This window comes from Orcinus orca, chromosome 7 (genome assembly GCF_937001465.1).
Source record: "Orcinus orca chromosome 7, mOrcOrc1.1, whole genome shotgun sequence".
Taxonomy (NCBI): Eukaryota; Metazoa; Chordata; class Mammalia; order Artiodactyla; family Delphinidae; genus Orcinus; species Orcinus orca.
In genome coordinates, this window is record NC_064565.1 from 25062470 (window position 1) to 25076832 (window position 14363).

General features: G+C 43.4%; 2 long non-coding RNA genes across 4 annotated transcripts in view; one reads left to right on the plus strand and one right to left on the minus strand.

The window, feature by feature from the left end:
• Positions 1-14363, minus strand: part of LOC125965018 (uncharacterized) — a 171873-nt gene that overhangs the window by 122561 nt on the left and 34949 nt on the right. The gene's annotated exons all lie outside the window — the stretch shown is intronic.
• Positions 1-14363, plus strand: part of LOC125965019 (uncharacterized) — a 183344-nt gene that overhangs the window by 114473 nt on the left and 54508 nt on the right. The window lies entirely within an intron of this gene.

Consider the following 14363-nt stretch of genomic DNA (forward strand, 5'->3'; position numbering starts at 1 on the left):
CACTTGGCCAAAAAGGGCATATGCGTTTTTTCCTGAATATATTCAGGAAAAAACGCATACGCACTTTTTGGCCAACCAAGCAAGCTTGCAAAGGAAATCTGCACTACAATGAAGTCTCACTTCCCCCCGGTCAAAGGGGCCATCTGAAAAAGTGTAAAATCCAGAAAGGCAGGACAGGCCATAGAGAACTGGGAGCCTTGTTATGCTGATGGGCGGGATGTAAATTGCCAACAGCAACTCAGGACAAGTGTATGGTGTTTCCTGAAACATCCAAAAAACAAAGCAACAGAGCCTAGGGCACTTCCACGTATGGTCCTATAGCTTAGGGAAATAAAAATCTAAAAGACATAGCAACCCCAAAGTTTGGGACGGCTCTCTTTACAAGAACGTCGTTTATGGTACAAGTTCAATATCGCAGAAAGTGAAAAATATATAAAGAAGCTGTGTTACTTACGTACAATGCAATATCACTCAGCAATGAAATCTATGTCATCAGGCCCGCAGCAGCATAATGAGAGGATTCAGGTATGATGATTCTAACTGAAATAAGTCACACAGAAAAAGAAACATCATAAGATATCACTAATACACGGAATGTAAACTTGGCTACACAGGAACTGAATTACAAAACAGAACAGGGTCTCAAATTTAGAAAACCAACTTATGCTTGCTTAAGGGGAAAGGTGAGATGGGGTGCTGCATAAAACCAGAGATTGAAATGAACACAGATAAAGTTCCTTAAGCCAAATATGGAATAGACAAGAGCTACTCCTTGCTCAATGAAATGGTCTCAACACCCCATATTAAACGCCTAAGAATGTACCTGACTAGTAAGTATCTTAAAACCTAGGGATTGCTATGTCTCTGAAAGAGACTCAAGCGTATGTACAGGGGCATAAACACAGCAGTGACAGGATTGTAGAGCTTCGGTGAGCAAATGAAGACCCTTTGAAGTCATATTGCATGGTACCCATTTCATGGGTCTGAACTCTCCAGGTTTAAGGTATTCTTCCTTCAGCTAAAACATGCATGTGGAACCCAGAGAATGATCAACCGTGTGATCGGGAAATGTGTGCAAATATGTCTCAGTTTTCGTCCCCTGGTACTCGGGTGCAACATTCCAGACACTTTATTAACACTCTCCTGACTTGGAGAGTCAGTGCATTTAACCTCCTGTATGGCCAAGTTTGCAATTTCTGTGGAAGATAAACAGGAATAGGGAGAACCAATGAGAGACTAGCTGGAGGTGTCTGGACGGGCCAATTTAACTCCAATTTCCCTACAGGAAGAGGAATTAACCAAAGGCTCAGCATTCCGTGCCAGAATCGGATTAGGACCTGAAGCAACCTGCGGTGTTGCGGCCAGCTCACAAGAAAGTGAGTTGAAGAAAGGAGCTCAAGGGTACTGTAATTCACAAACCTGCAGAGTTATAAATGACAGCTATCGTCCAAAAATATACTGAAGTAAGGCTGCCAAGAGGACTTGAAAGCGGGGCAGAATTGCAGGAAACCGATTTCAGGAGGTGGACTGGAATTGCATTTAAAGCATAGGAAAAGATGCAGAACGTCCACAATGATGCACTTGGCCAAAAAGGGCGTATACATTTTTTCCTGAATATATTCAGGAAAAAACGCATACGCACTTTTTGGCCAACCAAGCAAGCTTGCAACGGAAATCTGCACTACAATGAAGTTTCACTTCCCCCAGGTCAAAAGGGCCATCTGAGAAAAGAGTAAAATCCAGAAGGGCAGGACAGGCCATGGAGAACAGGGAACCTTGTTATGCTGATGGGCGGGATGTAAATTGCCAACAGCCACGAGGGAGAAGTGTATGGTGTTTCCTGAAACATCTAAAAAACAAAGCAACAGAGCCTAGGGCACTTCCACTTATGGTCCTATAGCTTAGGGAAATTAAAATCAAAAAGACACAGCCACCCCAAAGTTTGGGACGGCTCTGTTTACAAGAACCTCGTTTACGGTACAAGTTCAATATCGCAGAAAGTGAAAAATGGATAAAGAAGTTGTGGAACATACGTACAATGCAATATCACTCAGCAATGAAATCGATGTCATCAGGCCCATAGCAGCATAATGAGTGGATTCAGGTATGATGATTCTAAGTGAAATAAGTTACACAGAAAAAGGAACATCATAAGATATCACTAATACACGGAATGTAAACTTGGCTACACAGGAACTGAATTACAAAACAGAACACGGTCTCAAATTTAGAAAACCAACTTATGCTTGCTTAAGGGGAAAGGTGAGTTGGGGTGCTGCATAAAACCAGAGATTGAAATGAGCACAGATACCATTCCATAAGCCAAATATGGAATAGACAATAGCTACTCCTTGCTCAACGAAATGGACTCAACACCCCATATTCAACACATAGGAATATACCTGACTAGTAAGAATCATAAAACCTATGGATTTATATATTTCTGTAAGAGAATCAAGAGTGTGTACAGCGGCATAAACGCAGCAGTGAAAATCAGCTAAATCCCATAATAAAAATAAATTTCTTAAACAAAACACAATGACAGTGAAATAGAGAGGAATACTTGAGTAATTCATCAAGGCTTGTGATGCAACCTGGATTTATCACATCTACACCCAGAGCTGGGTGACACATAAGGCCTGACACTTGGGGCTCATAGGATTGGTGAGGTTCGGTGAGCAAATGCAGACCCTTTGAAGTCATTGCATGGTACCCATTCCATTGGTCTCAACTCTCCAGGTTTAAGGGATTCTTCCTTCAGCTAAATCATGCATGGGAAACCAGAGTACGATCCACCGTGTGGTCTGGAAACGTGTCAAATGTGTCTCAGATTTCGTCCCCTGGTGCTCGGGTGCAACATTCCAGATGCTTTACTAACACTCTCCCCACTTGGAGAGTCAGTGCCTTTAACCTCCTGTTTGGCCCAGTTTGCAATTTCTGTGGAAAATGAACATGAATAGGGAGAACAAATGACAGCCTAACTGGAGGTGTCTGGACGGGCAAATTTAACTCTCATTTCCCACCAGGAAGAGGAATTAACCAAAGGCTCAGCGTGCCGAGCAGGAACCAGATTAGGGCCTGAAGCAACACTGCGGTGTTGCGGCCAGCTCACAAGAAAGCGAGTTGAAGAAAGGAGCTCAGGGGCACGGTAATTCACAAACCTGCAGAGTAATAAATCAGAGCTATCGTCCAAAAATATACTGCAGTAAGGCTGCCAAGAGGACTTGAAAGCGGGACAGAATTGTAGGAAACCAATTTCAGGAGGTAGACCGGAATTGCATTTCAAGCATAGGAAAAGAGGCAGAAGGTCGACAATGATGCACTTGGCCAAAAAGGGCGTATGCGTTTTTTCCTGCATATATTCAGGAAAAAAGGCATACACACTTTTTGGCCAACCAAGCAAGCTTGCAAAGGAAATCTGCACTACAATGAAGTCTCACTTCCCCCAACTCAAAGGGCCATCTGAAAAAAGTGTAAAATCCAGAAAGGCAGCACAGGCCATGGAGAACTGGGAGCCTTGTTATGCAGATGGGCGGGATGTAAATTGCCAACAGCTGCTCTGGAGAAGTGTATGGTGTTTCCTGAAACATCTAAAAAACAAAGCAACAGAGCCTAGGGCACTTCCACTTATGGTCCTATAGCTTAGGGAAATTAATATCAAAAAGACACAGCCACCCCAAAATTTGGGACTGCTCTGTTTACAAGAACCTCGTTTACGGTACAAGTTCAATATCGCAGAAAGTGAAAAATGGATAAAGAAGTTGTGGTACTTACGTACAATGCAATATCACTCAGCAATGAAATCTATGTCATCAGGCACATAGCAGCATAATGAGTGGATTCAGGTATGATGATTCTAACTGAAATAAGTCACACAGAAAAAGAAACATCATAAGTTATCACTAACACACGGAATGTAAACTTGCCTACACAGGAACTGAATTACAGAACGGAACAGGGTCTCAAATTTAGTAAACAAACTTATGCTTGCTTAAGGGGAAAGGTGAGTTGGGGTGCTGCATAAAACCAGAGATTGAAATGAGCACAGATAAAGTTCCCTAAGCCAAATATGTAAGACAAGAGCTACTCCTTGCTCAACGAAATGGACACAACACCCCATATTAAATGCCTGAGAATGTACCTGACTAGTAAGTATCTTAAAACCTAGAGATTGCTATGTCTCCGAAAGAGAATCAAGCGTGTGTACAGGGGCATAAACGCAGCAGTGAAAGGATTGGAGAGGTTCGGTGAGCAAATGAAGACCCTTTGAAGTCATATTGCATGCTACCCATTCCACGGGTCTCAACACTCCAGGTTTAAGGTATTCTTCCTTCAGCTAAATCATGCATGTGGAACCCAGAGTATGATCAACCGTGTGATTGGGACACATGTTCAAATATCTCAGTTCTCATCCCCTGGTAAACGGGTTCAAGATTCCAGACGCTTTACTAACACTCTCCTGACTTGGAGAGTCAGTGCCTTTAACCTCCTGTTTGGCCCACTTTGCAATTTCTGTGGAAGATGAACAGGAGTAGGGAGAACCAATGAGAGACTAGCTGGAGGTGTCTGGACGGGCAAATTTAACTCTCATTTCCCACAAGGAAGAGGAATTAACCAAAGGCTCAGCATGCCAAGCCGGAACCAGATTAGGGCCTGAAGCATACTTGCGGTGTTGCGGCCAGCTCACAAGAAAGCGAGTTGAAGAAAGGAGCTCAGGGGCTCTGAAATTCACAAACCTGCAGAGTTATAAATGACAGCTATCGTCCAAAAATATACTGAAGTAAGGCTGCCAAGAGGACTTGAAAGCGGGACAGAATTGTAGGAAACCGATTTCAGGAGGTAGACTGGAATTGCATTTAAAGCATAGGAAAAGAGGCAGAACGTCGACAATGATTCACTTGGCCAAAAAGGGCGTATGAGTTTTTTCCTGAATATATTCAGGAAAGACGCATACGCCCTTTTTGGCCAACCAAGCCAGCTTGCAAAGGAAATCTGCACTACAATGAAGTCTCACTTCCCACCAGTCAAAAGGTCCATCTGAAATAATTGTAAAATCCAGAAAGGGAGGACAGGCCATGGAGAACTGGGAGGCTTGTTATGCTGATGGGCGGGATGTAAATTGTCAACAGCCACTTGGGAGAAGTGTATGGTGTTTCCTAAAATATCTAAAAAACAAAGCAACAGAGCCTAGGGCACTTCCACTTATGGTCCTATAGCTCAGGGAAATTGAAATCTAAAAGACACAGCCACCCCAAAGTTTGGGACGGCTCTGTTTACAAGAACATCGTTTACGGTACAAGTTAAATATTTCAGAAAGTGAAAAATGGATAAAGAAGTTGTGGTACTTACGTACAATGCAATATCACTCAGCAATGAAATCTATGTCATCAGAAACGTAGCAGCATAATGAGTGGATTCAGGTATGATGATTCTAACTGAAATAATTCACACAGAAAAAGAAACATCATAAGATATCACTAATACACGGAATGTAAACTTGGCTACACAGGAACTGAATTCCAAAACAGAACAGTGTCTCAAATTTAGAAAACCAACTTATGCTTGCTTAGGGAGAAAGGTGAGTTGGGGTGCTGCATAAAACCAGAGATTGAAATGAGCACAGATAAAGTTCCTTAAGCCAAATATAGAATAGACAAGAGCTACTCCTTGCTCAACGAAATGGACTCAACACCCCATATTAAATGCCTAAGAATGTACCTGACTAGTAAGTATCATAAAACCTATGGATTGCTATGTCTCCGAAAGAGAATCAAGCGAGTGTACAGGGGCATAAACGCAGCAGTGATAGGATTGGAGAGGTTCGGTGAGCAAATGAAGACGCTTTGGAGCCACATTGCATGGTACCCATTCCACGGGTCTCAACTCTCAAGGTTTAAGGTATTCTTCCTTCAGCTAAAACATGCATGTGGAACCCAGAGTATGATAAACCGTGTGATCGGGAGACGTCTTCAAATATTTCTCAGTTTTCGTCACCTGGTACTAGGGTGCAACATTCCAGACGCTTTACTAAAACCCTCCCGACTTGGAGAGTCAGTGCCTTTAAACTCCTGTTTGGCCCAGTTTGCAATTTCTGCGGAATATGAACAGGAATAGGGAGAACCAATGAGAGACTAGCTGGAGGTGTCTGGACGGGCAAATTTAACTCTCATTTCCCACCAAGAAGAGGAATTAACCAAAGGCTCGGCGTGCCGTGCCGCAACCAGATTAGGGCCTGAAGCAATCCTGTGGTGTTGGGGCCAGCTCACAGGAAAGCGAGTTGAAGAAAGGAGCTCAGGGGCACTGTAATTCACGAACCTGCAGAGTTATAAATGACAGCTATCGTCCAAAAATATACTGAAGTAAGGCTGCCAAGAGGACTTGAAAGCGGGGCAGAATTGCAGGAAACCGATTTCAGGAGGTAGACTGGAATTGCATTTAAAGCATAGGAAAAGAGGCAGAAGGTCCACAATGATGCAGTTGGCCAAAAAGGGCGTATGCGTTTTTTCCTGAATATATTCAGGAAAAAACGCATACGCTCTTTTTGGCCAACCAAGCAAGCTTGCAAAGGAAATCTGCACTACAATGACGTCTCACATCCCCCCCTGTCAAAAGGGCCATCTGAAAAAAGTGTAAAATCCAGAAAGGGAGGACAGGCCATGGAGAACTGGGAGGCTTGTTATGCTGATGGGCGGGATGTAAATTGTCAACAGCCACTTGGGAGAAGTGTATGGTGTTTCCTGAAACATCTAAAAAACAAAGCAACAGAGCCTAGGGCATTTCGACTTATGGTCCTATAGCTTAGGGGAATTAAAATCAAAAAGACACAGCCACCCCAAAGTTTGGGACGGCTCTGTTTACAAGAACCTCATTTACGGTACAAGTTCAATATTGCAGAAAGTGAAAAATGGATAAAGAAGTTGTGGTATTTACGTACAATGCAATATCACTCAGCAATGAAATCTATGTCATCGGGCACGTAGCAGCATAATGAGTGGATTCAGGTATGATGATTCTAACTGAAATAAGTCACACAGAAAAAGAAACATCATAAGATGTCACTAATACACGGAATGTAAACTTGGCTACACAGGAACTGAATTACAAAACAGAACAGGGTCTCAAATTTAGAAAACCAACTTATGCTTGCTTAAGGGGAAAGGTGAGGTGGGGTGCTGCATAAAATCAGATATTGAAATAAGCACAGATAAAGTTCCCTAAGCCAAATATGTAAGACAAGAGCTACTCCTTGCTCAACGAAATGGACTCAACACCCCATATTAAACGCCGGAGAATGTACCTGACTAGTAAGTATCTTAAAACCTAGAGTTTGCTATGTCTCCGAAAGAGAATCAAGCATGTGTACAGGGGCATAAACTCAGCAGTGATAGGATTGGAGAGGTTCGGTGAGCAAATGAAGACCCTTTGAAGTCATATTGCATGGTACCCATTCCACGGGTCTCAACTCTCCAGGTTTAAGGTATTCTTCCTTCAGCTAAAACATGCATGTGGAACCCAGAGTATGATCAACCGTGTGATTGGGACACATGTTCAAATATCTCAGTTCTCGTCCCCTGGTACTCGGGTGCAAGATTCCAGACGCTTAACTAACATTCTCCCGACTTGGAGAGTCAGTGCCTTTAACCTCCTGTTTGGCCCAGTTTGCAATTTCTGTGGAAGATGAACAGGAGTAGGGAGAACCAATGAGAGACTAGCTGGAGGTGTCTGGACGGGCAAATTTAACTCTCATTTCCCACCAGGAAGAGGAATTAACCAAAGGCTCAGCGTGCCGAGCCGGAACCAGATTAGGGTCTGAAGCATACTTGTGGTCTAGCGGCCAGCTCACAAGAAAGCGAGTTGAAGAAAGGAGCTCAGGGGCTCTGTAATTCCCAAACTGCAGAGTTATAAATGACAGCTATCGTCCAAAAATATACTGAAGTAAGGCTGCCATGAGGACTTGAATGCGGCGCAGAATTGCAGGAAACCGATTTCAGGAGGTAGACTGGAATTGCATTTAAAGCATAGGAAAAGAGGCAGGAGGACCAGAATGATGCACTTGGCCAAAAAGGGCATATGCGTTTTTTCCTGAATATATTCAGGAAAAAACGCATACGCACTTTTTGGCCAACCAAGCAAGCTTGCAAAGGAAATCTGCACTACAATGAAGTCTCACTTCCCCCCGGTCAAAGGGGCCATCTGAAAAAGTGTAAAATCCAGAAAGGCAGGACAGGCCATAGAGAACTGGGAGCCTTGTTATGCTGATGGGCGGGATGTAAATTGCCAACAGCAACTCAGGACAAGTGTATGGTGTTTCCTGAAACATCCAAAAAACAAAGCAACAGAGCCTAGGGCACTTCCACGTATGGTCCTATAGCTTAGGGAAATAAAAATCTAAAAGACACAGCAACCCCAAAGTTTGGGACGGCTCTCTTTACAAGAACGTCGTTTATGGTACAAGTTCAATATCGCAGAAAGTGAAAAATATATAAAGAAGCTGTGTTACTTACGTACAATGCAATATCACTCAGCAATGAAATCTATGTCATCAGGCCCGCAGCAGCATAATGAGAGGATTCAGGTATGATGATTCTAACTGAAATAAGTCACACAGAAAAAGAAACATCATAAGATATCACTAATACACGGAATGTAAACTTGGCTACACAGGAACTGAATTACAAAACAGAACAGGGTCTCAAATTTAGAAAACCAACTTATGCTTGCTTAAGGGGAAAGGTGAGTTGGGGTGCTGCATAAAACCAGAGATTGAAATGAGCACAGATAAAGTTCCTTAAGCCAAATATGGAATAGACAAGAGCTACTCCTTGCTCAACGAAATGGACTCAACACCCCATATTAAACGCCTAAGACTGTACCTGACTAGTAAGTATCTTAAAACTTATGGATGGCTATGTCTCCGAAAGAGAATCAAGCGTGTGTACAGGGGCCTAAACACAGCAGTGACAGGATTGGAGTGGTTCGGTGAGCAAATGAAGACCCTTTGAAGTCATATTGCATGGTACCCATTCCACGGGTCTCAACTCTCCAGGTTTAAGGTATTCTTCCTTCAGCTAAAACATGCATGTGGAACCCAGAGTATGATCAACCATGTGATTGGGAGATGTGTTCAAATATATTTCAGTTTTCGTCCCTTGGTACTTGGCTGCAACATTCCAGACGATTTACTAACACTCTCCCGACTAGGAGAGTCAGAGTCTTTAACCTCCTGTTTGGCCCAGTTTGCAATTTCTGCGGAAGATGAACAGGAATAGGGAGAACCAATGAGAGACTAGCTGGAGGTGTGTGGACGGGCAAATTTAACTCTCATTTCCCACCAGGAAGAGGAATTAACCAAAGGCTCAGCGTGCCGTGACGGAACCAGATTAGGGACTGAAGCAATCCTGCAGTATTGCGGACAGCTCACAGGAAAGCGAGTTAAAGAAAGGAGCTCAGGGGCACTGTAATTCACAAACCTGCAGAGTTATAAATGACAGCTATCGTCCAAAATTATACTGAAGTAAGGCTGCCAAGAGGACTTGAAAGCGGGGCAGAATTGCAGGAAACCGATTTCAGGAGGTAGGCTGGAATTGCATTTAAAGCATAGGAAAAGAGGCAGAACGTCGACAATGATGCACTTGGCCAAAAAGGGCGTATGTGTTTTTTCCTGAATATATTCAGGAAAAAACACATACGCCCTTTTTGGCCAACCAAGCAAGCTTGCAAAGGAAATCTGCACTACAATGACATCTCACTTCCCCCCGGTCAAAAGGGCCACCTCAAAAAAGTGTAAAATCCAGAAAGGCAGCACAGGCCATGGAGAACTGGGAGCCTTGTTATGCAGATGGGCGGGATGTAAATTGCCAACAGTCACTTGGGAGAAGTGTATGGTGTTTCCTGAAACACCTAAAAAACAAAGCAACAGAGCCTAGGGCACTTCCACTTATGGTCCTATAGCTTAGGGCAATTAAAATCAAAAAGACACAGCCACCCCAAAGTTTGCGACGGCTCTGTTTACAAGAACCTCGTTTACGGTACAAGTTCAATATCGCAGAAAGTGAAAAATGGATAAAGAAATTGTGGTACTTACGTACAACGCAGTATCACTCAGCAATGAAATCTATGTCATCAGGCCCGTAGCAGCATAATGAGTGGATTCAGGTATGATGATTCTAACTGAAATAAGTCACACAGAAAAAGAAACATCATAAGATATCACTAATACACGGAATGTAAACTTGGCTACACAGGAACTGAATTCCAAAATAGAACAGGGTCTCAAATTTAGAAAACCAACTTATGCTTGCTTAAGGGGAAAGGTGAGTTGGGGTGCTGCATAAAACCAGAGATTGAAATGAGCACAGATAAAGTTCCTTAAGCCAAATATGGAAGAGGCAAGAGCTACTCCTTGCTCAACTAAATGGACTCAACACCCCATATTAAACGCCTAAGAATGTACCTGACTTGTAAGTATCTTAAAACCTATTGGTTGCTATGTCTCTGAAAGAGAATCAAGCATGTGTACAGGGGCATAAACACAGCAGTGATAACATTGGAGAGGTTCGGTGAGCAAATGAAGACCCTTTGAAGTCATATTGCATGGTACCCATTCCACGGGTCTCAACTCTCCAGGTTTAAGGTATTCTTCTTTCAGCTAAAACACGCATGTGGAACCCAGAGTATGATCAACCATGTGATCGGGAGACGTGTTCCAATATGTCTCTGTTTTCGTCCCCTGGTACTCCGGTGCAACATTCCAGACGCTTTACTAACCCTCTCCCGACTTGGAGAGTCAGTGCCTTTAACCTCCTGTTTGGCCCAGTTTGCAATTTCTGCGGAAGATGAACAGGAATAGGGAGAACCAATGAGAGACTAGCTGGAGGTGTGTGGACGGGCAAATTTAACTCTCATTTCCCACCAGGAAGAGGAATTAACCAAAGGCTCAGCGTGCCGTGACTGAACCAGATTAGGGACTGAAGCAATCCTGCAGTATTGCGGACAGCTCACAGGAAAGCGAGTTAAAGAAAGGAGCTCAGGGGCACTGTAATTCACAAACCTGCAGAGTTATAAATGACAGCTATCGTCCAAAATTATACTGAAGTAAGGCTGCCAAGAGGACTTGAAAGCGGGGCAGAATTGCAGGAAACCGATTTCAGGAGGTAGACGGGAATTGCATTTAAAGCATAGGAAAAGAGGCAGAACGTCAACAATGATGGACTTGGCCAAAAAGGGCGTATGCGTTTTTTCGTGAATATATTCAGGAAAAAACGCATACGCCCTTTCTGGCCAACCAAGCAAGCTTGCAAAGGAAATCTGCACTACAATGCAGTCTCACTTCCCCCCGGTCAAAAGGGTCATCTGAAAAAAGTGTAAAATCCAGAAAGGCAGGACAGGCCATGGAGAACTGGGAGCCTTGTTATGCTGATGGGTGGGATGTAAATTGCCAACAGCCACTCAGGACAAGTGTATGGTGTTTCCTGAAACATCCAAAAAACAAAGCAACAGAGCCTAGGGCACTTCCACGTATGGTCCTATAGCTTAAGGAAATTAAAATCAAAAAGACACAGCCACCCCAAAGTTTGGGACGGCCCTGTTTACAAGAACCTCGTTTACGGTACAAGTTCAATATCGCAGAAAGTGAAAAATGGATAAAGAAGTTTTGGTATTACGTACAATGCAATATCACTCAGCAATGAAATCTATGTCATCAGGGCCGTAGCAGCATAATGAGTGCATTCAGGTATGATGATTCTAACTGAAACAAGTCACACAGAAAAAGAAACATCATAAGATATCACTAATACACGGAATGTAAACTTGGCTACATACGAACTGAATTACAAAACAGAATAGGGTCTCAAATTTAGAAAACCAACTTATGCTTGCTTAAGGGGAAAGTTGAGTTGGGGTGCTGCATAAAACCAGAGATTGAAATGAGCACAGATAAAGTTCCTTAAGCCAAATATGGAATAGACAAGAGCTACTCCTTGCTCAACGAAATGGACTCAACACCCCATGTTAAACGCCTGAGAATGTACCTGACTAGTAAGTATCTTAAAACCTACGGATGGCTATGTCTCCGAAAGAGAATCAAGCGTGTGTACAGGGGCATAAACGCAGCAGTGATAGGATTGGAGAGGTTCGGTGAGCATATGAAGACCCTTTGAAGTCATATTGCATGGTACCCATTCCACGGGTCTCAACTCTCCAGGTTTAAGGTATTCTTCCTTCAGCTAAAACATGCATGTGGAACCCAGAGTATGATCAACCGTGTGATCGGGAGACGTGTTCAAATATGTCTCAGCTTTCGTCCCCTGGTACTCGGGTGCAACATTCCAGATGCTTTACTAACACTCTCCCAACTTGGAGAGTCAGTGCCTTTAACCTCCTGTTTGGCCCAGTTTGCAATTTCTGTGGATGATGAACAGGAATAGGGAGAACCAATGAGAGACTAGCTGGAGGTGTCTGGAAGGGCAAATTTAACTCTCATTTCCCACCAGGAAGAGGAATTAACCAAAGGCTCAGTGTGCCGTGCCGGAACCAGATTAGGGCCTGAATCAATCCTGCGGTGTTGGGGCCAGCTCACAGGAAAGCGAGTTGAAGAAAGGAGCTCAGGGACACTGTAATTCACAAAGCTGCAGAGTTATAAATAACACCTATCATCCAAAAATATACTGAAGTAAGGCTGCCAAGAGGACTTGAAAGCGGGGCAGAATTGCAGGAAACCGATTTCAGGAGGTAGACTGGAATTGCGTTTAAAGCAGAGGAAAAGAGGCAGAACGTCCACAATGATGCACTTGCCAAAAAGGGCGTATGTGTTTTTTCCTGAATATATTCAGGATAAAACGCATACGCCCTTTTTGGCCCAGCAAGCAAGCTTGCAAAGGAAATCTGCACTACAATGAAGTCTCACTTCCCCCTGGTCAAAAGGGCCATCTGAAAAAGTGTAAATCCAGAAAGGCAGGACAGTCCATGCAGAACTCGGAGCCTTGTTATGCTGATGGGCGGGATGTAAATTGCCAACAGCCACTCCAGAGAAGTGTATGGTGTTTCCTGAAACACCTAAAAAACAAAGCAACAGACTTAGGGCACTTCCACTTATGGTCCTATAGGTTAGGGAAATTAAAATAAAAAAGACACAGCCACCCCAATGTTTGGGATGGCTCTGTTTACAAGAACCTTGTTTACAGTACAAGTTCAATATCGCAGAAAGTGAAAAATGTATAAATAAGTTGTGGTACTTACGTACAATGCAATATCACTCAGCAATGAAATCTATGTCATCTGGCCCATAGCAGCATAATGAGAGGATTCAGGTATGACGATTCTAACTGAAATAAGTCACACAGATAAAGAAACATCATAAGATATCACTAATACACGGAATATAATCTTGGCTACACAGGAACTTAATTACAAAACAGAACAGGGTCTCAAATTGAGGAAACCAACTTATGCTTACTTAAGGGGAAAGGTGAGTTGTGGTGCTGCATAAAACCAGAGACTGAAATGAGCACAGATAAAGTTCCTTAAGCCAAATATGGAATAGAAAAGAGCTACTCCTTGCTCAATGAAATAGACTCAACACCCCGTATTAAATGCCTAAGAATGTACCTGACTAGTAAGTATCTTAAAACCTATGGATTGCTATGTCTCCGAAAGAGAATCAAGCGTGTGTCCAGGGGCATAAATGCAGCAGTGATAGGATTGGAGAGGTTCGGTGAGCAAATGAAGACCCTTTGAAGTCATATTGCATGGTACCCATTCCACGGGTCTCAACTCTCCAGGTTTAAGGTATTCTTCTTTCAGCTAAAACACGCATGTGGAACCCAGAGTATGATCAACCATGTGATCGGGAGACGTGTTCCAATATGTCTCTGTTTTCGTCCCCTGGTACTCCGGTGCAACATTCCAGACGCTTTACTAACCCTCTCCCGACTTGGAGAGTCAGTGCCTTTAACCTCCTGTTTGGCCCAGTTTGCAATTTCTGCGGAAGATGAACAGGAATAGGGAGAACCAATGAGAGACTAGCTGGAGGTGTGTGGACGGGCAAATTTAACTCTCATTTCCCACCAGGAAGAGGAATTAACCAAAGGCTCAGCGTGCCGTGACTGAACCAGATTAGGGACTGAAGCAATCCTGCAGTATTGCGGACAGCTCACAGGAAAGCGAGTTAAAGAAAGGAGCTCAGGGGCACTGTAATTCACAAACCTGCAGAGTTATAAATGACAGCTATCGTCCAAAATTATACTGAAGTAAGGCTGCCAAGAGGACTTGAAAGCGGGGCAGAATTGCAGGAAACCGATTTCAGGAGGTAGACTGGAATTGCGTTTAAAGCAGAGGAAAAGAGGCAGAACGTCCACAATGAT